At 37.2% G+C, this 23,022-nt stretch overlaps 1 protein-coding gene across 1 annotated transcript in view; it reads right to left on the bottom strand.

Moving 5' to 3' along the window:
• col13a1 (collagen, type XIII, alpha 1) overlaps nucleotides 1–12,809 on the bottom strand; it is an 82,384-nt gene extending 69,575 nt beyond the window's left edge. The window contains exons 1-2 of the mRNA XM_075481908.1: nucleotides 12,804–12,809; nucleotides 5,719–5,745 (exon numbers count right to left, since the gene is read on the bottom strand). The gene's annotated coding sequence lies outside the window, so the exon portion shown is untranslated. The remainder of the gene's footprint in view (nucleotides 1–5,718; nucleotides 5,746–12,803) is intronic.
• Nucleotides 12,810–23,022: the final 10,213 nt, after the last annotated feature.

Raw genomic sequence — 23,022 nt, forward strand, 5'->3', positions numbered from 1 at the left:
GGAATATAGTTGCAAATATTTATTTTGTCATTTTTTTTCAAGTGGTTAGTGGCCCCTGCTGTGGCTTTTCTGTTAGACTCTTGTCTACTTTCCATCTCCACTTACACTACATCGCATAATTGTAAATTTTTATGTTTCATGTCTAAACAACCTCGATGAGTGCATCTGCTTCAGTCTTTTAGTGAGGTCATTTTTTGTATTAAACTAAAGCAATGAAAAATAAAGACTTGTACTCTGTTACTAATGCTTAGCAATGCTTTTCTGTAGACTTCTGTCGACAACATAAACTAAACAGGGAGCACTGGACTTATTCAATTTCTGATATGGTCTCGTGTAATATGTTGATATTAGGGCTTTTGCTGCAACAACAAATTTGTGTTACTGAAAATCTGAAGATATCAGAAATCTGAAACGTGTGTGAATATTTAATTTAGCTAAATAATAAAATTCAACAGTTTATGTTTATGTTATAGGGTTGGCAGATTCCTCATGCCACTGAATGTTTGTACTCAGGGAGGGGTCTCCTGCTGGTGCCCAGAGTCAGGACTAAACAAGGTGAGGCTGCGTTTCAGTTTTATGCTCCTAAAATCTGGAACATTCTTCCAGAAGATGTGAGACAGGCCTCAACTCTGACAATGTTTAAATCCAGGCTGAAAACAATTCTATTTAACTGTGCATATGACACCTGAAAGTATTTTATCTGCACTCTTCACTTTTAAATTAATTAATGATTATTTTTAATGGTTTTTTTAATTTTATTTATTTATTATTATTATTATTTTTTTTATTTTTTAATGATTTTATTGCCTTCTTGTGATTTTATGTAGCTGTAAAGCACTTTGAATTGCCTTGTGTACGAATAGTGCTCTATAAATAAAATTGCCTTGGCTTGCCTACATCCATTGATTATCTTTGTACTCTGCCTCATTTGTTGCTTTTCTTCTTCCTTTTAGGAAATGAACATCAACGTCTTGAAAACTGCTTTTATCTTTGCAATATAATTATCCTCCACATCTTGCCTCTGATATGACTGTGTTATAGGAGCTTCAAATAAATGAATTGGATAATTAAATACTGTCCGCTGATATCAGATCATATTTGTGTAAGCACATGTTGGAACAATTCATGTCAATTTCCTGACGTGAACTGCACAAGAATTAGTGATGCCCAGAGCAAAAGAGGTGTCAATGAATGAAATAAGTCAGTCATCATCACCATCAGTGTTAATAAAGATGCAGGTCCTGCCTTTGTACTGTACTGTACTGTACTGTACTGTACTGCTCCCTTTTTCTGTGTGGACTGATTCTGAACAAAGATTCAGCTGTTTTTAGTCCTGGTACATTTAATGTGCTGGTATCTCTGTCATTAGTTTGTGGTGTATACTTTTTAAGCCTTTAAATACTAGCATGCAACAGCTGGTCTCTTTGATACCCTGCCCAAGAATCCCGATTTAGCCCAAAACCTTGGGGAGAACCTGGCACCAACAAATGTTAATTTAATTCAGAGCTGGGGGCTTTTTAAAGGGCTTAACATGATTATTTACTGTTACCACAAAATACAACCTTCACCATAGTATGCTTTTATGGGCATGGGATGAAGTTAGTGTTTTGTATTACCTCATTCGGATCATGTTTTACACTATCTAGTTTAGATTATCTTGTTTTTTTTTCGCAGTAAAAAAAAGACAGACTGTAGCAGCTCTTTTCCTTCTGTTGTAAGTCCCAAACAAACACACACATGCACACGTCCACCTTTCTCTTGTGCAATTTTTACACCAAAAGTAGCTTACAGAGATTTTAAATGCAAGTTCACCAGCTAAAACAATATGATTAAATTATTTCCCATTGTCAGTAGTATCTCTCTGCGCTGCAGGACTGAGAGGTTCAGGAGATCCTTTGTTCCCACAGCCATAAGGCTTTTTAATAGTGACTGCTGACATGTTCTTCTCAAATTGATTTATTTAGTCATTTATTATTATTATTATTAGAAGTAGTATTTTTATTATTATTATTATTATTATTATTATTATTATTATTATTGTTATTATTATTGTTGTTGTTGTTGTTGTTGTTAATATATAATCGTTGTAAATATTTCACATTTTTTTGAGCTTCTTGACAAATTTGACTTTCCCCCATTGGGGGATGAATAAAGTATTTTTCTATTCTATTCTATTCTATTCTATTCTATTCTATTCTATTCTAGTAGCATGTTTAAGTGCTCTGATGGCTACAACTACCAGTCCAGTAATTACCACTAACTCCTGAAGACAAGCCTGAAACTACAAACAACATGAAGGGATAAGGGATAAGGGAGCTCTGTTGAGCCAGGTATTCCTTTAACTCTCAGCAGTGATGATTTCATGAGCTTCTTTATCAATAAAATTGTTTCTATCAGAGAGAAGATTGATGGAGTCCTTCCCACTATTATCATTGATGTATCATCAAGTACAGCAGCTTTAGAAGTATCTTTAGAACCTGATTTGTATTTAGACGGCTTCTGCCCAGTTGATCTCTCTGAGCTAACAACAGCAATAGTCTCTTCTGAAGCATCAACTTGTATTTTAAACCCAATCCCAACCAGTCTGTTCAAGGAGGTTTTCCCATTAATTGACACTTCCATATTGGATTTGATCAATCTGTCTTTGTTGACAGGATATGTACCTCAGACTTTTAAGGTTGCTGTAATTAAACCTTTACTTAAAAAACCTACTCTTGATTCAGAAGTGTTAGCTAATTATATACCTATATCCAATCTCCCTTTTATGTCTAAAGTTCTTTAGAAAATTGTGATGAAAACTGCACTGCTGAAAGTTACCAATGATCTCCTCTTAGCCTCTGATAGCGGACTTGTGTCTGTGCTTGTCCTGTTGGATCTCAGTGCTGCATTTCATACGGTCGATCACAGTCTTTTATTAAAGGGATAGTTTGCCTCTTTTGACATGAAGCTGTATGACATCCCATATTAGCAATATCATTTATTAAATTTGACTTACCCCCTGCTGCATCCCGTGAGTCATAGTGATACGAAGGTAAAGAGAAAATAGCACCAAGCGATTGCGATGTTTGTCTTTTTCTGGATGAACGACTTTGTGATGCAAATGTATTACTGTTTTGAACACATATTATTTTGAGAAGCAAAACGCTTTATTTTTGTGGCCCCAGCCAACTAGCCGGACTACCTTTCGTCAACGCCAAAACGAGGCTGGAACTTGGCTCACAGGACGCAGCAGGGGGTAAGTCAATGTTCATAAATGATATTGCTAGTATGGGATGTCATACAGCTTCATGTCAAAAGAGGCGAACTATCCCTTTAAAGAGACTTGAACATGTTATTGGGATTAAATGAACTACATTAGGCTGGTTTAAGTCATTTATCTGATAGATAAATACATCCTTCCATTAGGTAACATTATTAGACAGCATGGCATAAATTTCCATTGCTATGCTGATGATACTCAGCTGTAATTATCTATGAAACCAAATTAAACCAATCAGCTGGTCAGACTACAAGCATGACTTAAAGAAAGAAAAAGACCTGGATGACTCAGAATTTTCTGCTCCCACATTCAGACAAAAATTAAGTTGTTGTCTTTGGACCTGAGCGCTTCAGGGAGAAACGGAATAGTTATTTGCATATATCCATTCATCATAAAAGAACAGTATATCTCCTTTGGTTACTGAGATCTAAAGCATCCCATTTTGAAATAACCACAAACAAAAATGCTGCTTCTTGATTTTCAGTTCTTATGGACTCTCTTTCCAAAACCCATCTTGAGTTTTGGAAAGAGAATCTTGACTCCCTCATTAAATAAAGACCACTCATGGTTTTAATTCCCATTGCTTGTCAGGTGTAATTCATCACAAATTTTGGAAGGAATCTCATCTCTGCTTTGACCAAGACTGTTGCTGAAGAAAAGTAGCAAATCACTGGGCTGTTCTCTGGGCAAGACTGTTTCATGGATCTGTTCCACCTGAGAACCATGGGTGGTTTGCTGGTTTAAGTTAACTAAACCATCTGGGTTTGATACATTGAGAGTACTGAGTCAGCAGAAAGAGGAATGCAAAAAAGAGGGGTGGATATATAACGGAAGCAGATTTGTTAGGTGATCAGACATGCACTGCAACCTAGAGGTATCTATAGTCACTACATTGTTCCACAGCAAACAATACAAAAACATCATAAACATTTGAAAATAAAGGCTTCAAAATTGAGACATGGCAACGTTTTACCCCTATCGTGTTCTACTGGGATGCATTTGTGTCATGTGACTTGTTACTTTCTTGCTGATAGAAGTCTTCCTACATTGGATACTGGTAGTAGTATTACTACTATAAGTAGTATACTATACTACTACTATAAGTAGTAATTTTTGCACTAAATAGAGGTCAGACATACAATTCAATCCTGTTTTCACACTAAGGATAATTTTCAGTTAGAGTTTAGCCATTTTCATTTAGGAATCATTTCTCAGTAATTTTCCTATTATTTTTAGAGTGGCTATCATTTTCAGCTATGATTCACTTTCATCTTAACTCACTCTGATTCGGTTTAGGTTGCAAAACTACAACAGAGAAAACTCACTGTTTGTGTTCACACAGGTCTTTTCACAACATTCACTTCAAGTTACAAAGGTCTATTTTCAATTTTCTGAAATTGCCATCCCAGAGATGAGCCCAATAAAACATAGCCATCTCACAATTCATGATCGTTATTGGAAGGCATTGTAAACTGTGGATAATGTGGAAGAACTGGGCTGCCTACAGTTCATGCTATTCTAAATGGTTAAATGTTTGCAAGTGAGGACCCTGTTCCACTGACATACTGGTATCTCTGACAATTTCTAAACCGAATCATGTTCATATAAATAATTATAGAATCAGTCCATGTTCCATGTTGAATGTATCTACACACATCTGATATCTGATTAGCAATGTCCTTTAAAATGCTGAACTAATTTGCATCAGTAAATATGTAGAATTAGAAACTACCAAATGTTTTTTAAGTTTAAATTCCAATCTGTGGCAACATCCTATATTCTAAAGCAAGGCTATGCAACTTATGCCAAAAGTGCCAATTATAAGAGAATGTTGCATGGATATTCCCTTCTATCTTTGGTCTGATAAGTCAATTGCTTTCACGAAATTAGTCTTGTTTTCATCAGTGTTTAATACATAAATTTTGAAGTACTTCATGAGAAAAAATGGATGGGAATAGCAAAATGTTCCCCCCTACCAAAAGTAACTTGATGGATTTGTTTTTGGGCAGAGATTAAATGATTTGCTCTGTTGTCTTTGAGTGCTTTGAGGGTAGAGGTTGCCACATAGAAGAGCAAGAAATTGTGTAAATCTCATCAAAATATTGAATTCAACTAACAATCCAAATATGATTTTTTTTTCTCTGATGACAAAGTTTGGTTTATGAGCTTAATCTTCCATTTGTATTTCTGTTTGGTTGTGTGTATTGTTTAGGTTTGTGTTTCCTTTAAACAAGTTGCACAACCTCACTTTAATCAGCGCACCAATTCAAAAGCAATGTTAAGTTGTTAAATAAAAATATTAATTATCCCAGAGACACCTATGAATATCATATGATTCAAAGAAAGGCAGTATTATTTGGCAGAAAACAGACAGAGACATCAATATGGCAGGGATCACTATTTACACATGCAAATTTTCTATATAGTGAGACAAAGACATAAGTCAAAAAGACAGTTACCGGAAAGCCTGCTCGTCCAGGAGGACCCTGAAAAAGGGGTGGAAGAAAATTGATACAAAAAGGAAATAATACATTGTACAGATAAAGTCCACACAATGAAAGATACCTGCTCTGAACCAGGCCAAAATAAAATCAGTGGGAGAGATAGGACAGAGGTAGTTACTACCTTGCATTAAAAGGTTTTATTTTGGCCTTTCAGCACAGTGACAGTGCACAAAAAATACCCGACAGTAACACAGTCACATGCCACTTAGTTGTTTTTCTGAACACTTTTCACTACAAAGACTCGTGCAAATATTGGTATTGGGAGATTAAAAGCTTAAGCTCCTTTTGATTCTCCAAAAAAAAAACTTCATTCAAAATTCCAAACTGACCTCACCCATCTTACAAAACCAACTAATGCTTCTATATTGACATGGTGGCCTCAATCAAAAGCAACTCATAAGCAGCTAGAACACAATGACTCTGAGTCTTGGGCAAGTACTACAAAATAAAAGGAGCACATTGTAAAAAGTCAAGTGCATTTTCTTTTCACAGAGTGAGCGGAACTTGAGTAAGCAGCTTTTATATAAAGACAATGTTAATTGAGTGGAAGTAAAACAGGAACTTCTTAAGATTTTCTCAAAACCTGCAGGGGCACTGACATTTCACCGAGGAGGATGATAAGAGCTTGCTCTTGAATTCCATCATGTGGAATGTGTGTGTGTGTGTGTGTGTGTGTGTACGTGTGCATAGTCAAATCTAGATTATTATTAGTTTAAGAGTAATTAAACATAATGTTATAGACCAAAAAACAGTGGATAATAATGAATGTGTTTAGTGTACAGTTGATGTGTTTATGAAATAAAATATATATATATCAACAGAAAATCCTTCCAAGGGGTTTCATGATTCCAACATGAACATAAAAATTGCAGCTTCAGCATATGTGTGATTATAAATGCATCATCAGTCGGGGTTTCGTCTATGCAGTGCATGGCAGTGGATCACAGTCTGTGTGCAGAATTTCATTGTGTTCACTGTCAAGTGGAGTTCCTGACGGGACACACGTCAGTACCATATTTCTTGTTTTCTGAAACCTTTAGTCTGCTAAGGAGACTGAGACCTCCTTCAGATATTATTTAGGAGCTTCTAGTTTGGGCAGCGCATTTTTTTGTTTCTATTTTCAGTGTTCTTTAAATAGAGCTTCCTTTCCATTCTTATGTTATTTGTTCAGCTTGTTTTTCATTCAAATCTCAAATCACACTTGTATTACTAATGCTGTATTAAGAGTTTTCTGTGATGCCAGTAATCACACTCTAGACTTAGAGTGACTATGACTTAATGACTATGTTTAAGTATATATAAGTATATATATGTACATATTAAGTCATGGAGTTCCTCAGGGTTCTGTGCTTGGACCGATTCTTTTCACTTTATACATGCTTCCATTAGGTAACATTAGACAGCATGGCATAAATTTCCATTGCTATGCTGATGATACCCAGTTGTACTTATCTATAAAACCAGATGAACCCAATAGGTTGGCCAGACTACAAGCATGTCTTAAAGACATAAAGACCTGGATGACTAACTGTCTGCTTCTAAATTCAGACAAAACTGAAGTCGTTATCTTTGGACCTGAGCACTTCAGGGACAAATTGTCTAGCTATATAGTTACTCTAGATGGTATTTCCTTGGCTTCTAGTTCTACAGTGAGGAACCTTGGAGTTACCTTGAGATGACATTTGTTGTATTTGGCGCTATATAAATAAAAATGAATTGAATTGAATTGAATATGTATGTATATATGTATATATAAGTATTTCATTAAATTTTTCACAACCGTAAAACTTAAAGGTGGGGTCTGTGATGTTTTCTGGAGCATTTTTTATCATATTGTCTGAAAACCTCCTCACGACCCCATTGCACCCACTAAAATAGAATGTTTGGGAAAAAAAATAAATCTTTTAGTCCATTGTAGAGGGTGTAGCAAGAGGAAATGTCTAACCAATAGAAGTAATGATGAGAGTTACTTCTATTGGATTCTGACACTTCAATCAACTGTCAGCCCCCCTCACCCCTCACCCCTGCGCGTTCACAGACTCGTGACTCGTTCATGTGTTTTGAAGGCGTGGTTTCGAGGGGTGGGCTGAAGGGAGAGGCAAGGTTGTGTATTTTAAAAAATATAGTTGGCAGGAACCGTTTTTCCAAGATCTCAGACCCCACCTTTAATCTTCATATCAGACGCTTCTCTTTGTAGCATCTCACAATCTACAAAATTAACAAAAGAGGGGTTCATCATTCACCAAAACAGATGTGTGCAGACATGGAAAGTTTAGAATGTGTAAAACTAAATTTCCACGTTTTTTTCCTTTTTCTTACATTCTTTTTTCTTTAAGAGATTAGCTACAAGGCCAAACAAATAACTGTTGCTTCGGAGATTAGAGGAAGCAAATTACTGAACAATGCAAGGGTGTGGTGAAGAAATTAACTGTCCTTGTAGTTCTGCCAACCCTGGTATTTGGTGTCAAAAATCACAAAATAACTAGAAGAAAATAAATAAATATATATTAAATGATCAAAAACAAATTAACATACAGTGAACCTGACCTCTGATAGCTATGGTATAGCTATACCTTTACCTTTACATGCAAGTCAGAGCATGTGAATGGAGCTGAGCGGTGAGAATTTCCGCTCCGTTCACATGCTCTGGTGCAAGTTGTACTTTTAATTGTACTGTGAAGATACTATGAAAAAACTGTATAGCAAAATTACTTTGCAACATAAGTTATTCAAAAAGTAAATTTGGCATAGAAAGCAGTGGAGTGATTCCTGATTAGCTTTACTTTGCTGTAGTTTTTAAATGTCTTCATGATTGTCTTGGTACTTTCTTAACAATATTCCATTCGTACATGCACTTTGAAAGAGGAGATCCTAAGAGTCCGCTCACTTCTGACATTTCTGGAGAGACACACGTGAGATATGACATGAAAAAAGTTGAAAACGGTGGATCAGGTACTTTATAATGATGTCTTTTGTTGTGCTTGTACACATATCATAGATGCATTTGGACATGTCGGCTACATCGCTGCGGGAGGGCTAAGCACTGTACAGGTCGGTAGAAGAGTATGGAGCAGTGGCAGAGTATTAAACTTAGAGCTCACACGCACTCACTGTGAATACTCCCGGGGATACTTGATGTATGAGAAGCACATGGCTTCAGTCTGTCATTTTATGGATTTAAGAAGCTGTCTGGGTCAAAACCGCAATAAATCCAGACTGAATGTTGGTCGCATTTACATTTGCAAATGCTGCCACCTTTGAAAAATGTCTTCAAGGATGCACTTCAAGTGTGAAAATATATTGTTGGGAGGGAAAAATCAAGGCACGTAAGTCCTAAATTCTAAAGCAATTTTTGAATGTAGTAAAACCTTACGAGTCACAATCTAGATTTTATTCACCAAATCAAGCAGCCAATGCTAACACTAAGAGAGTTTAAACTATCATGAGATGTTTTAGAATTTAATGGATTTGGTATTTGTCTGAGTCTCTCTCAGCCCCCACAGCTGATCATATTTTCAATGCAGATGGAAAGACATGGAGTCCTCCAAAAATCTAACAACGGACAGCTGACGGCTGACATCAACTGATTTCGTTAGAAACAAGATGAAATTTCAAAAAATATGAATAACATAGAAGGTAAATGTCACACCGCGGTGAGGTTAAGTTGGGTTTTTGTCTCGTTTCATGTATTGTTTCGTCATTTCCTGTTTTATTTTGAAAGATTAACTTCCCTCTCGTTTCAGGTCACTTGCCCTTCCTCTCGTGCTCCAGTCTGATTGTCGTATGAATGATTCCACCTGTTTCCCATTACCCCCGTGTGCTTAAGAGTCTGCGTGTCCCCCTGTCTTGTGCCAATGTGTTGTGTATCTGTCCGGTTGACGTACCTCACTCTCGCCGTTGTACCAAGCCTGATCAAAGCCTCGTATTCCCCAAGTTTACCAGTTGGTATTTTCCTCGTAAGAGAGTTTTTTGTTTTCCTGTTAACTTTTGATAATTAATCCTGTAAGAGTTACACAGATAGTTTTTGTTTATAGCCATTTTGTTTTTTCCTCCCGATTGGAGTGATTTTGATTTGTAATATTCTAATAGTATAATTCCTCCGTTTTTTAGGAGAGGTGATTTGTTTTTCCTTCGCAGCAGGAGTGATCTTTATTTAATAATAACGTTTCATAGATCTTTGTTTTTTCCTCCATTAGAGGAGTGATTTTGGTTTTGATAATTTATATAGATATACTTCTCCATTTTGGAAAAGTATATTATTAGAATAATTTTTCATAGCCTGTTTAGTTTCTCTGAAGAGGAACTTGGTGTATCTGCTGCCCTCCATAATAAAGCTCTTGGAATTACATCTCCTGCATCTGCGTCCTCCGTTCTCTAAGTGTGACAGTAAACATGATAAACACAATAACACATCCTCCACTAAACAAAATTGATCATCTTAATTCACGCTATAAAATGTAGACATGTGTACGGAAGAGTATTAGGGCCAGGCATAAGAAAAAATATTTATATTTTGCCTGTCGAGATTAAAGTCGACATGTCGAGAATAAATTTGGAATGTCGAGAAAAAAGTCAACTCCTCTAGTCCATCATCTAATTACTTTATTTTCGACATTTCGACTTTAATCTCGACATTTCGACTTTATTCTCGACAGGCAAAATATTAATATTTTTTCTTATGCCTGGCCCTAATACTCTTCCGTACATGTGCTTGGGTCAGTTGGCAGGAATTCATTTTAGCTAATCCCATAACACAATGTGTAATACTTATATTGGTCCACAAATCCAAAGCTATAAATTTTACATTAAAGATTATAAAATTGTGATATGGCTGTATTCTTCGCAATTGTTTGTTTATTGGCCACATGAGTATCACAACTCCCTTACAGAGCCCACCCCGTCATTCAAAGGTGAAAAAAAAAAGGGATCGGAGGGCTGGGGGTGGTATAATCAATTAGCAACAAAAATTGAATCTTAGAGACAACAGTTAGTGTAATGATTGGTACCAATATGTCTAGAATCATTTTCACTTTTTTAGATAGTTGTTTGGTAAGATTTAATCTGGTCAGATTAGAAAAGGCTCATGTTATGTGTTTACAAAGAGCCTTTTTACGATGTGTACCTCCCTGTCACTCACTCACAGGGAACTACTCACTCGAATTCTTGCATGGATGTCAACTTCCACTCAGCCAGTACATCCAAAAAAACATTTCAAAGTTGAACAGCTTTATTTGTAATTGTATGATGTCTTGTGCAGTAGACAAACGTAGCTTTTGCACAGTTTGTTGTGAGACTAAGACCAGTGTGGCTAGTACTCATAGTCATATCTATAGTTTTAGTTTTAAAACAAGGCATCAGGCCGTCACCAGGGAGTGCATGAAAGTGCACTGCCAGGTGCTGAGTGTGAACACGCTGCATCTAGGTGCTGTCCCATCAGTCTGCAAGGGGCAAAGGTCACAATGTGCCGGAAGGAACCCTTAACTTGAATTATGTATTAGCCCTCCAACATGTGGCTCCCATTTAGAAAAGTGCTGCTGAATGAATAGGAAGGTAGAATGGGTAGAGGGGTGAAGAGGGGTACATTTAGCAATCATATGTGGGAAGTGTAGTCTCTCGAGTATGTCTCTGCTCAATAAGAAGTGATTTGGGGTGTATGAGAAAGAGGTTTCATTTACTCCATTCACCATATCTACTGGTGCCGTTTTACCCAGAAGAAGTGTGTCACTTGAGCTGAACTTGAACTTAAACACAAAGAAAAAATACTAGAAAGTGATTGTTAGTAGATAAGACTACCATCCATTGTTAAGCTTGGCTAAATATTAGTTTCAAATGGCTTTTGATGTTTTGGGTTGTGAGAGATCCCTAATAGAATTTTGTTTAGAGGGAATGTCTAAATGTCTCACAGTCTTTAACTATATTAATACATTTTTAAAATGCAGAAACACAAGGCTCAAACAAGGCCATGACCTTGTGATGATATGCATTACCAGCTATGACTTTTATCATTTCTAAAGGATAACAACAAGCCAGTTTCAAGGGATGGTTAAAGAGACTAATTTATTTACTTTACAGTTATGCCAGGTTACTAATTTAATTTCAAAGAGAAGTTGTTGATGTTGTCATGGACAGGCAACCTAGACTGTGTGTGCGCTATTTGTGTTGTGCAAGCTGGAATGGGAACCAGTGCCCTGTGAACATGATAACCTTGTATGTATATATAGATTTGTACAAAGATATATATGAGAGAGCAAAATTCTACCCAAACAAATCATTGTATGTGTAAAATATAGAGTATATAACAATATGTTTGATCTCAGGTACCTTAAAATCTCTATGATAGAGACTATCCCTCAAATTTTTAATAATTAAAAATACTGACACGGCTGTATAAATGTCAAAGTCACACTAGCCACAGTAGCAGATGTGTGGATGATTGCTTCTCATTCAAATGCTGCTGAGGCACACAATTCAGGAGGTATTTATTTGAACCAGTCTTGAGTTGAACTTTTTGCTTGAATTTAATTGAAGCTGTGATTCCCTTGTCCTGTGCAGAGTTGAATGGGGCTGAAGCCTATCCCATCACTCAGTCTGGAAGCCACGGTGTATTTTGGACAGGTTGCCGGTGAATCACAACTGAGAGCAAACCTTTGGCAGTGATATTCACACCTAAAAGCTATTTAGAGTCAGTAATTTAGAAGGAAACCCACAACATTTAAATTCCTCACAGAAAAACTTGTTTCAAAACCAGAACCCTTTTTCTTTAAAGACAAGACTTTTCATGACTGTTCCTTTAACCACTGCATCACTATTAATATACTGTCTGTTGTGTAAACAACATGAAGGAAAGTAACATAAAGCAATGTAGAGCCATGTACAGATACCCCTTAATCAGACAAAATGATATATTGTCAAGAAAAATATGCTGAACTCACTTCCAAAGGGACTTTTCACATCGTCTGCTTCACACCAAAATGCAAAAAGTAATCTATTTGTATTCACTTTACCACATGCAGGTCAGAAAGGTCATCTGGTCTACTTACTGGAGGTCCTGCAAGACAAAGACAAAGAAAAAAAATTAGAATGCATTACATTCAGATTGTCTTAAGGCGAGACACGGCAGGCAAAAATTTTTCATGCAGTGGTCAATTTTGAGATTTTGGGCCAGTCTACTCCTTCAATATGTGTTCTTCCAACCTGCTATAAAGAAAACATTGAAAACATAAATTAAAATGTTTATTTCATCACATTTTGTTTACTCGCGGCAGTGCGTTTCGCCCAAATTTACCAAAATGAATTCCCCTATTTAAATCTTTAAATGCAGTTTCTCAAAATCAGCTTTTTGTATTTGTCCAGTATATCTCAGTCTATGGAGCACCTACTAACACCAAACTTTCCAGTTATACACTTAGCAGTATTCTGAAGATACTTACAGAAGGATTTGTTGATAAATCATTCCTGGCCTGATTTATGTGACATTATAATAAAAAAATATGGCGAAAATCTATGTTTTTTAGGCTATGGACAGTATATTTTGATTTTCTAAAGGCTGATTCATACTCGGCGCAACCTCGCTCATACTAGCTGGTCGCAAATGGCGCAAACGGTCACGTGACCCAAAATTCCGCCACGCCCCCCTTCGCAAGCTAGAAAATCCTCGCGCGGCGCAAGGGCGCGCACACAACTTTTTTTCTGACTTCGCGCGCGCTCAACCGGAAACAGCTGACCAAGAAAAAGAAAAAATGAACACTGCAGAGACCGCGGTGACCGAGAGGATGCGCCTCTACAAACATCTGTACGACACGTCTATGAAGTTACACTGAGACAACGTTTGACAAAGTTCGTCTTGTTGCAAAGGACGAACAATCCACCTTCTCTTCTGTTTTTGCCGCAGCCGCTTAGCTCTGAGATACATATACAGTTCTACACCCAGAGTAAATTCATTCCGCATCAGATGTGCCAGCCTCTGCTGTCGTGACACCACAGGTGGCATTGTGTATGCTTTCTTCGTATGCTTTTCAGCTTGTTTCCTCAACAGTGACGCTCGCTGGTCTGGAGAGAACTGCAAATGTGACGCATTCTCGGCGCAAACTGCGCTTATGAGCTGAAGGAACTGTGAAGGGGCTGGCGCTTTCGATGACGTCATTAATGGTTCTCGAGCCAGAACAGTTGCGCGTTTGCGCCGAGTATGAATCAGCCTTAAGAAATGAAAGCAGATATCCTGAAATCCCTCTGTAATTTTCTTTTCATTTTGTGTGTAAACAAAATGAAAAAAGAATTTTGCACCTGGTTTTATCATATGTTCAGATCTATCTTCTGGAAATATATGTAAATGTGTGCATATTTAAGGAGATAATGCCTAATTTGCATAATTAAACATACAAATTTCTAAAACTTGTAATACATTTTTTTCCATACTTTATTACTTCATTACTTATGAAATCAGTTGATTTCATAAGTAATCAACTGAGGAAGTTTTATGGTGATTTCTATTATCTTAAAATATTACCCTATTCACCTGTAGTGTCTCGCCTTAATACCTGACTCGTCCTGCTCCTGCTCATAGAAGCCTTAAAACGGTGGCCCTCAATCTGGTTTATAAACAGTTAGGGGTTTGCGGAGGGGACCTGGTCCAGCCAGATTTTATGACCTAAGCACGTTCCTGAAATATTCTGTTTGGCCAACCTGGTGAGGTTTTCAGAGAAATATTATTCTCATTATCAAAGCATCAACTGCCGTATCATTTTCAGCAGTTTCAACCATTGTGCATCTAAAAAGCTCCCTGTGAGGTCTCCCTGAACTACCACAGCAAGCCCTGACACTTTACAACATTTCGCTCCCCTGCTGGCAGCATTTTGAAATACTCTGCCTACCAAACACTCCTGGGATGGATGGAAGGAAATACAAAGTGAGGGAGATGTTAGGTGAGCTATCATCATCCGTAGCCAAAGTGGCGAAAGAGCAGTGAAGAAGTCTCCACATTCAGTAAACATTGTAGTTTTGTTGCTCTGTGGTGCTGCAATTCTGAAATCTTCCTCAGTAAAATACTCAAATATCCTTACAAATTATTGGGTGGTTATCTGTTAATGTCCAGTGGGAAAATCTCTATCCTAAATCTGAATGCACCAGGTGCTGACACTCATCAAAAACATATGGGAGGGAAAGATAGTCAGGGCCAGCCCATGACTCACACTCAGCCCAGTAAAACAGACCTTTCAGAAAAGCCAGTATGCTTCCCCCTGACCTTTTTGCAAGCACAATGAGAGAGCCAGGAGTTATCCAACAAAATCAATTACTGCTGAAACCAGACAGGGGTCACTAAAGATGTCGTCACGTCAGCACATTAAGGTGAGAAAAATCACTAATGACAAATCTCTTCTGTGAAATGTCAAATCAAATCCCTTGCTTTATCTTATGGATAGGATTTATTCTGTTTGCTCCTCAAAACTGGTCCATTGCTGCCTGGAAACCTGCTGTCAGCTCAATTTGTTCACTTTGTACTCGTATAATATCAAAAGCATTTAACGCATGGAAAAGAGTCTTTTCAGTCGAAGAAGGATGGATTTCAGGACAACCCACATAACAGTCGAGAAAAAATAAACAGAAAAAAACCCCACCCTCTTTTCATTCTAAAGTTTAACATGTCATGACATAATAAAAGAAAAAAGTGATGTAGTCCTTAGCAGGTCTAAAATGAGGGAAATATAACCTTAGATGAACAACAGCACATGACGTCTTACACCGTGTCATTATTTATTTAGCCTTTAGCATTTGGCAAATTGTACTGTCGTGAACTGTAACATTAAACATGCTAACTCTCTCAGGTACTACTCTTAGGGTAAACTTGTGGATACATTCACACCTGGTACAGCCAAGTTCAAACAAAAAAATGTTCAGGATCATCAGAACATTGTATTGTTCACATTAAACAACATGTTTATATTCTGATTTAGAGTTTCAAGTTGTCCAGTTGTGTTCATATTACACGGCTGATCTATCACAGAGGACCACGCGCTGGACTTTATCCCAGTCTCGCCTCTATTAATCAGGTCAAGCTGTTATGCAGACAAGTCCCTCTCTTGTCATTAACATTACACTGGAGTATCCATAGGTCCTGTTGATTCTGTCTGTTTTCTCCAGTGGCTGTAGAGGAGAATGAGCATTATTCCCACCAAAGCTTTTCCCTCTCTGGAGTCTGTTATGATATTGCATGCTGGAAACATCAGAGAGGTATGGGTGTTCTCCCAAATTTTTAACCAAATGACTGTAATTTCTTTATCACACTCCACATCATGCTTGTATTGGTTGATGTATAGATGTTTTGATTATTTTCTTTTTCCAGGATTCACTATTTCATGTCCCTTGATCCCATCTCCAGTGCTTAGCTGTAGCTCCTCTATGAAAACTCACGAAGCAACAACTTGAAAATCTCTAACATCCCAGATAGTCAGTCAGATACTGGGATTTTGGGACTTTGGAGCATTCACACAGTGTTTGGTAATTGGTGACGGAGCCACTGGTTGGCCTTGGATCCGGGCAACTCATTGAAGGCCTTAAAAAGTGTGTCTGTAAGTTGAAAATCACGCTTAAAATCTTGTAGTGTGAAAAAGACTTTAGATTTGCAACAGTCTGGAATGTTCTCTACTTTTGGATAAACTTTCTCACCAATCCGAACACCTTATATCCCCTCCCAGGTTAAAGGGGAACAACACTTACTTCTCCAAAATAACTGCTGATTGTTCTAGACCAGCCAAGACCTCTGTCTGAATAGAAGTGATTACGCTCGCTGATAAGAAGTCAATCGGGTGCATTTGATTAGCACCACATGGCTGTTTTCCTACTCTCTTAATTTTTATGCAGACAATAGAGGTGTACATTTTGGCAACATTTTTGCTTATAATAAATGGCATGGTGTATATTATAATTTGTTATTGTTGATCTAAGGTTGTCCATTTTCTATACCCACTTAATCCAATTCAGAGTGGGGAGTGGGGAACCACCACAAAACCATGGAGCCCGATTTTAAGTTGTATTTGACCTAATTTCAAAATCTGGTAACCAAATGATCTATGTTATGTCCTGATATATAAAACCTTAGAACTGAAAGAGAGTCTACTTTCTTTTTCACGACTGTATGTATCTGCTTTGTAAAGAGAAAATAAAGAAAGTAGAGATATCCAGTTTAAGCATCAAGTTTAAGATAGGCAAATCATGTCCAGCTTCCTTAAACAGACAAGAAGATAGACGCTTAGGAAGGGCTCAGTTTGAATGTCTAAATAAGACACATTGAAGTCAATTCATACTAACAGATACATTTTCCATCCCTAAGGACTGATGTGTGAAAACATCCAGAAATAACCCCTCTGTGTGGTCAGGCTGACAGATTTCCCCCATCAGGAACTTAGTATTATTCTTCCTTTTCCTGCTATTATTTAAGGTGTGGCTCTTATAGTGATTAGAATCATTTTGTGCTGCTTGCTGACTGAATGTGCTGATTTTATCACACCGAGAGGCGCAGTGAAAAATGTAAAAGGAAGAAAAATTCCGATCAGGATCTATCTGATCTATCATCAGAATCTAAGAGCTATCTTGGCCACAAAAACATGTATATTATGAACTTTATCATTTCATTGATGTCTCAGAAACTGTTCACAAGAGTAAGTATTTTCAAGCTGATTACACAGTATAAAGAAGCATTTGGATAGTGAAAAGGCAACCAGCTGAACTGACAAAGATCCACAATATAATCAATAATCAATAGAATGCCAATTTGAACAAAACTACTTGAAAGATTCACACAATACAGTATCACAAGGACAGATTGGATACATATGGATAATATTAAAGTGATTTGGAAGTTTGCTTGTTTTTGTTTTTATACATTAACCAAGCTATCATAGTCAGTATTGCAAACACAAGAAACTTCAGTTTAAAGTGCTTATCTACAAAAAGCGAGAAATTCCAAATAAAGTGGCTGGAGGAGAGATGAGAGACAATCACAGGACCTGAAAACTGACCTCAAACAAGCTTGAATTACAGTTTCTTTTCATCTCCTTGATTTTATTTTGTTTGAATTCCACTCTCATTACTGTTTTGCATCTTGTTAAACTCCAGGCATCACAACAACTTGATTAGGTTTAGGCAACACAGTTTTTTGGTTAAAGTCAGACACTAAAACCTCCTAAGCTCCATGCAACAAGTTCCTGACAACAAAGCGGTATGCCACCAGAGTGAGAATGGGCTGTAGGTTTAACTCGGGTCTGGAACAAGATATCGTCATTGCAGTCGAGACTGCCAGAAAGTGAAATAAGTTCATTTCCTTGTTGCTAAAACTTTATCATGTTTTTTTTTTGACAACGTCTTCTAGAGCTCCAATTCCAAAACAGTTGGGATGACAATAAAAACATTATTAAAAAAAAAATGTCTTAAATTAATATTTAATTCACATAAGAAAATAGATAAATATTAAAATATTTTACTATTTCATCAAAATTTTTTACTATTTCATCAAAAATATTAGCTCATCTTGAAGTTGATGGCACTAACATCTCTGAAAAACATTTGAACAACAGGCTGGCCATTTAGGTGACATTGAAAATGAACAGCCTGAAGATAATTGATTGGGTATTAAAAGAGCACCACAGAGGGCCGTCTCATAGACGTAAAGGTGGGCAGGAGTTCAGCAAGTGAGTCTAAAAATTGTTGAGGAGCCTTAGAATAATGTTCCTCAACATCAATTTGTGAAGGCTAAATATTTCATCATTTACAGTGAATTATATCATCAAAATATTCCCAGAATCTGGAAAAATCAGCTAGCCAGATATTTTAGCAACTGAAAAAAACAACACATCATGAAACGCTAAACAGGATAAAGAAGACCCCATATTCTTTATCAGACCAAGAATGGGACACCATTCCTATCCCAAAGATCCAGCATCTTCTCAGTTTCCAGATGCTTATGAACTGTTTTTAAAACAAACAGTTCTGTGATGGACAAACCACTACCAACCAATAAATTGCAACTTGCCTTATACAAACTGCCTATTGTACAACATGATTAAACCATCTTTGGCATAATGCTATTGTCAGACGACAAATTGCACTTCTAAATTAGAACTATAAAAACATGAAATTGGAATATTTTTTTGTTCAATTTCAGAAGGAAAGTTCTGCTTGAAATTACATTGCAAACTGTATATCATGTTTCAGAACAGTGAGATGCAAACCACCAAAGTGCACTCGCTATATACAGACATCACTTTAATCTTAATGAGAGAAATTTAAAACAAAAATGTATCTGTTAATATATATACAGGCATACAATATATTATATATAATTATGATTATTATTAATTAATTGAATTCCAATTGGCTTGAATTGGACTTACTATCTAAGTGCCTTGAGATGACATTTGTTGTATTTGGTGCTATATAAATAAAAATGAATTGAATTGAATTGAATATAGGCACATACAATGTTTTATTTTTGACAGCTCTATCATGAGACGAGAACAGAGCAAAAAAAAAGAAAAGAAATCAGCAGTTACAGCAGTTGTGATCCACAAAAAGGAAAGCAAGCATGTGGAAACCAAACATGGAAGCAAGATTCCTGTTGCATTCTGGCCCTACCATCATCATATCCTGTTGGCTGGACACACTCACCTAGGGGACATGCTGTAGATCACCTTGATCCAAAGGCACTTTGGGAGGCATGGGGGAAGCAGGTTCAAATATAGCAAATGAAGTGGTGCTTGGTGAGGGGCCTCTAAAGCGACAGCACACGTGTAACAAGCAACGGGCACAACATCAAACAAACCTTACGCTCATAAACACTCGCACACTCACGAAAAGGGAATTTGTTTGACTACATTGATATCATGTACTCAAAGCCCTCTTGTCTACTAGGCTTAAGGATGTCTCTCGCTAACACCTGTTGTTTATGCTTACGTAAGGGTTAGCTGGGACCGGAAATGGTAATCTAATACCTCATGCCATCATGAAAAATTACAGGTGTTCCCCCTCCCTTGCTCCTATTTGAGTCATCCGTTAAAACTCATTCTCGTGTTCAAATCTGGAACATTTTACTAGCAAATAATATACATTAAAAACACCATATTATTAACTGTAACTGGATAAGTGTTACAGTCTAAACTTTCAAATCAATCCTAGCAATGTCCTCTTTACCAACAGCTCACTGGGCCTTACATGTTTCACACAGGAAACTGGTGTGGGAGGCAGGTGGGCTGCCCTCTTGAGACTATCTCTGACCCAGCATATGGATCCCGAAATAACGTGTGGAATTTCAGTTGTCTATATATATGTGGATACAAAAACTCAGCAGAGTCTCCCCATCATCCCAGGCTGTCTCTCAGATTCCCTCCTTCTCCGGTTGCCCTCACACACACACAGCATTGGCCAGTGCAAATGTGTTGGCTGTTAGCTTTCCGTCTGGTGAGCACCAGCGAGAGATTTGATGAAATGTTTGAGGAAATATGTCAGTCTATAATGGGAAATTAATTAAACATAGGACATCAGAAAGCCAGTCAAGCCAAAAATACGTCAAAGCCAATTTTAGTAGTGAAAGATAACCAAGAAAGCCCAGTGAGAATCTCATGGTCCACAGGGAAATGCTACAACCGGTCGCAGGACTGACTGCTGAAATGATTATTGTGTCTAATATGGACAGAGTGAGTGAAACTCTACAGCTTACCCTGTATAAAAACTAAGTTATTAATCCCTACCTCCTAGACACTATTACACTTGAGTGCCTGAGGTTACAGTACAGTTGGTAAAGGCACGATGAAGTTCAGACATTTAATACACTGGGATAGAGATTTTTTTTTATGATGAATTACAGCTATATTTTTCAGTTCTTCTATTAGGATGGTTGTTTTGCTTTCTTTCCCCACTATTCAAGTTCCTTCATGCTGTTTATTTATGTTTATTGAGAGAATCTGATACAAGTCACAGAGCTACTTTAATTGGTGTGTAAAATGTTGAGTTGCATTTGGAAGGACAAGACACAAGATGAAGACTGGCCAATGTTGACTTGTTAAGCTGCGGATGCCATCTAAATGCATCATACCCCTTCCCCTGTCCTTGTCAAAGAAGTGTCTCTTGTGTGCCTTGGCAGTTAATAGACTATTTAGGGAGGCTGTTTGAGAAATATTAAGGCCCTTGAGGTTGCCTGAGGGACTATGACGTATCAATTTCCTTAATCCAACAAATGATAGGTTACAAATAAATCTCCACCTAAACACATTTAAATCTATGTCCCCCAAGATATTATTTTTTTAGTAGAATAAATATAAATTATTCAAAAAATACTCGGGTAAGTAAGTGCACATTTATTTACAATTGCTGCATGAACACGAGCACAAGTGAAAAGACGAGTGACAGGGTGTGGGTGTGCATTGGTAGTTTAGAAAAAAAGTTTGTGCATACTTTGAAAATGTCGTCATGTTGACTCTAATGATAGTTACAATTGTGAGCCATGTTTATGTTCAAACCAGGCTAAGAAATCATAAACAGAAAGCCTTTGAAAAGCTGTTCAGTTGCTTTTCATTCAGAGCTACATCGTTCTCAGTTATTTCACCTTTTAAGCAACTATTGTCTAATATGTATAAGGTGTTGTTTTTTTTTTGCACATCTCTGAATACTTTGCCTCACTCAGACTTCATAAATGTCACTCTATAAGTGAGATATATATCTCAGAATCCATTTGGAGCTACAAAGTATTTTGCAGGGCAAACTGGGGGCGCTTCATCCTACCTCATTAAGTAGCCTGATGAATTATGCAGGTGGTGTGAGGTGAGTGTGAGATCTCTGTCTACGGGTTACAAAACTCAATCCGCCCTGACGTCAAAAGCATTCATTTAAAGATTTGGTGACAGGAAAGTGAAAAGCCTGTTTGCATTGTCAGGAGAGCATGTCCAATCACCTTCACAGCTAAGCATTAATCACTCAGACCTGAAGCCAAAACCATTCACATTTGTACATTTTTGAGGGGTAAAGAATACTTCACAATGTAAATTCACTTTCACACTCCTCGGATTTTCAGCTGCAGTTGTGCAAACAGTGGAGGGGATTTAGTGAGGGGAGTGTATCTATCAAAGGATAAAACTCAGTGAACTTTTGCACTTCTCTCTGTCAGAGCCAGGGGAAACGCCTCCACCTCTTATTTCAATCTGGAAAAATCATTTCTTAATATTTGATTCTTTTTCACCATTTGTTGCATAAAACCACCCCCATCCCTCCTATCCAAAAAAACATACAGGCCCTTAAGTTTCTCTATGAAAAACTGGGGTATACAGCTTTGTGTGAAGCCACCAAACTGCAAACTTCTCCTTGTATTTTTGCTGTCAACACAAGCACAGAGGAACTGCTATAATAAACCATAATTGCATGTATATGCGGTTCAGAGCCTGCCAATAAATGCATAAACAAATAAATCTAAGCCTGTCTTGTGAAAGGAAAGGAGCAGGAAAAAGACTTAGGTCAAGTGTGGCTATTTTTTCATTCTCGGCATATTAACTATATACAAGACAACTCTGCCTGTCCCAGGGCCCTCATACAAATCTGCTGCCTTGTAAAACATGAAGTCATACCTTTAAAGCTGCCTGTTAATTCTCTGGCTCAAAGGTAGCCTGATGTCATGTATAAGAGAATTTCAACTGTAAAGAAAAATGTAGCACATTCATGAGAAAAGACGCTTAGTATACATCTAAAAACCAACTTGTAAACTCCAACACTTATACCTTATGAAGCAGATCAATAAAAGGCTTCCCTAATTCAAATAGTTGAATAAAACCCTCACGAGCTGTAATCTCACATCATTCTTGTCAGGAATAGGAAAAAAGCATTTATCTTTATCAATTAGAGAAACTGGACTATTTCACAATAGGCCTGAGACCACACAAACAAAATTAAACAAAGCTCAGCCTGTCATTAAATCATTAAATAAAACTCTTACAGCAGATTACCACATAGACCAGAGATACTCATTGTGCGGCTCACGAGCCACATGCGGCTCCTCAAGCTTCAATTGGTGGCTTGCACTCGCATAGAGTAGCTTATAACAATATGGTAACAATAACAATACATCTTTTCAAATAACATACAGCCAATACTGCACAGTATTAAGTATTTTTATTAAGTTTGCATTTTTGTAGGATTAAGTATTTTTATTAAGTATTAATTAAGGCTTAATAGTGTTTCCTAAAGGGGGCACTGTTAAACCTGGCAACGCAGCCCGCTTAAACC

Source organism: Odontesthes bonariensis, chromosome 2, assembly GCF_027942865.1.
Source record: "Odontesthes bonariensis isolate fOdoBon6 chromosome 2, fOdoBon6.hap1, whole genome shotgun sequence".
NCBI classification, from domain to species: domain Eukaryota; kingdom Metazoa; phylum Chordata; class Actinopteri; order Atheriniformes; family Atherinopsidae; genus Odontesthes; species Odontesthes bonariensis.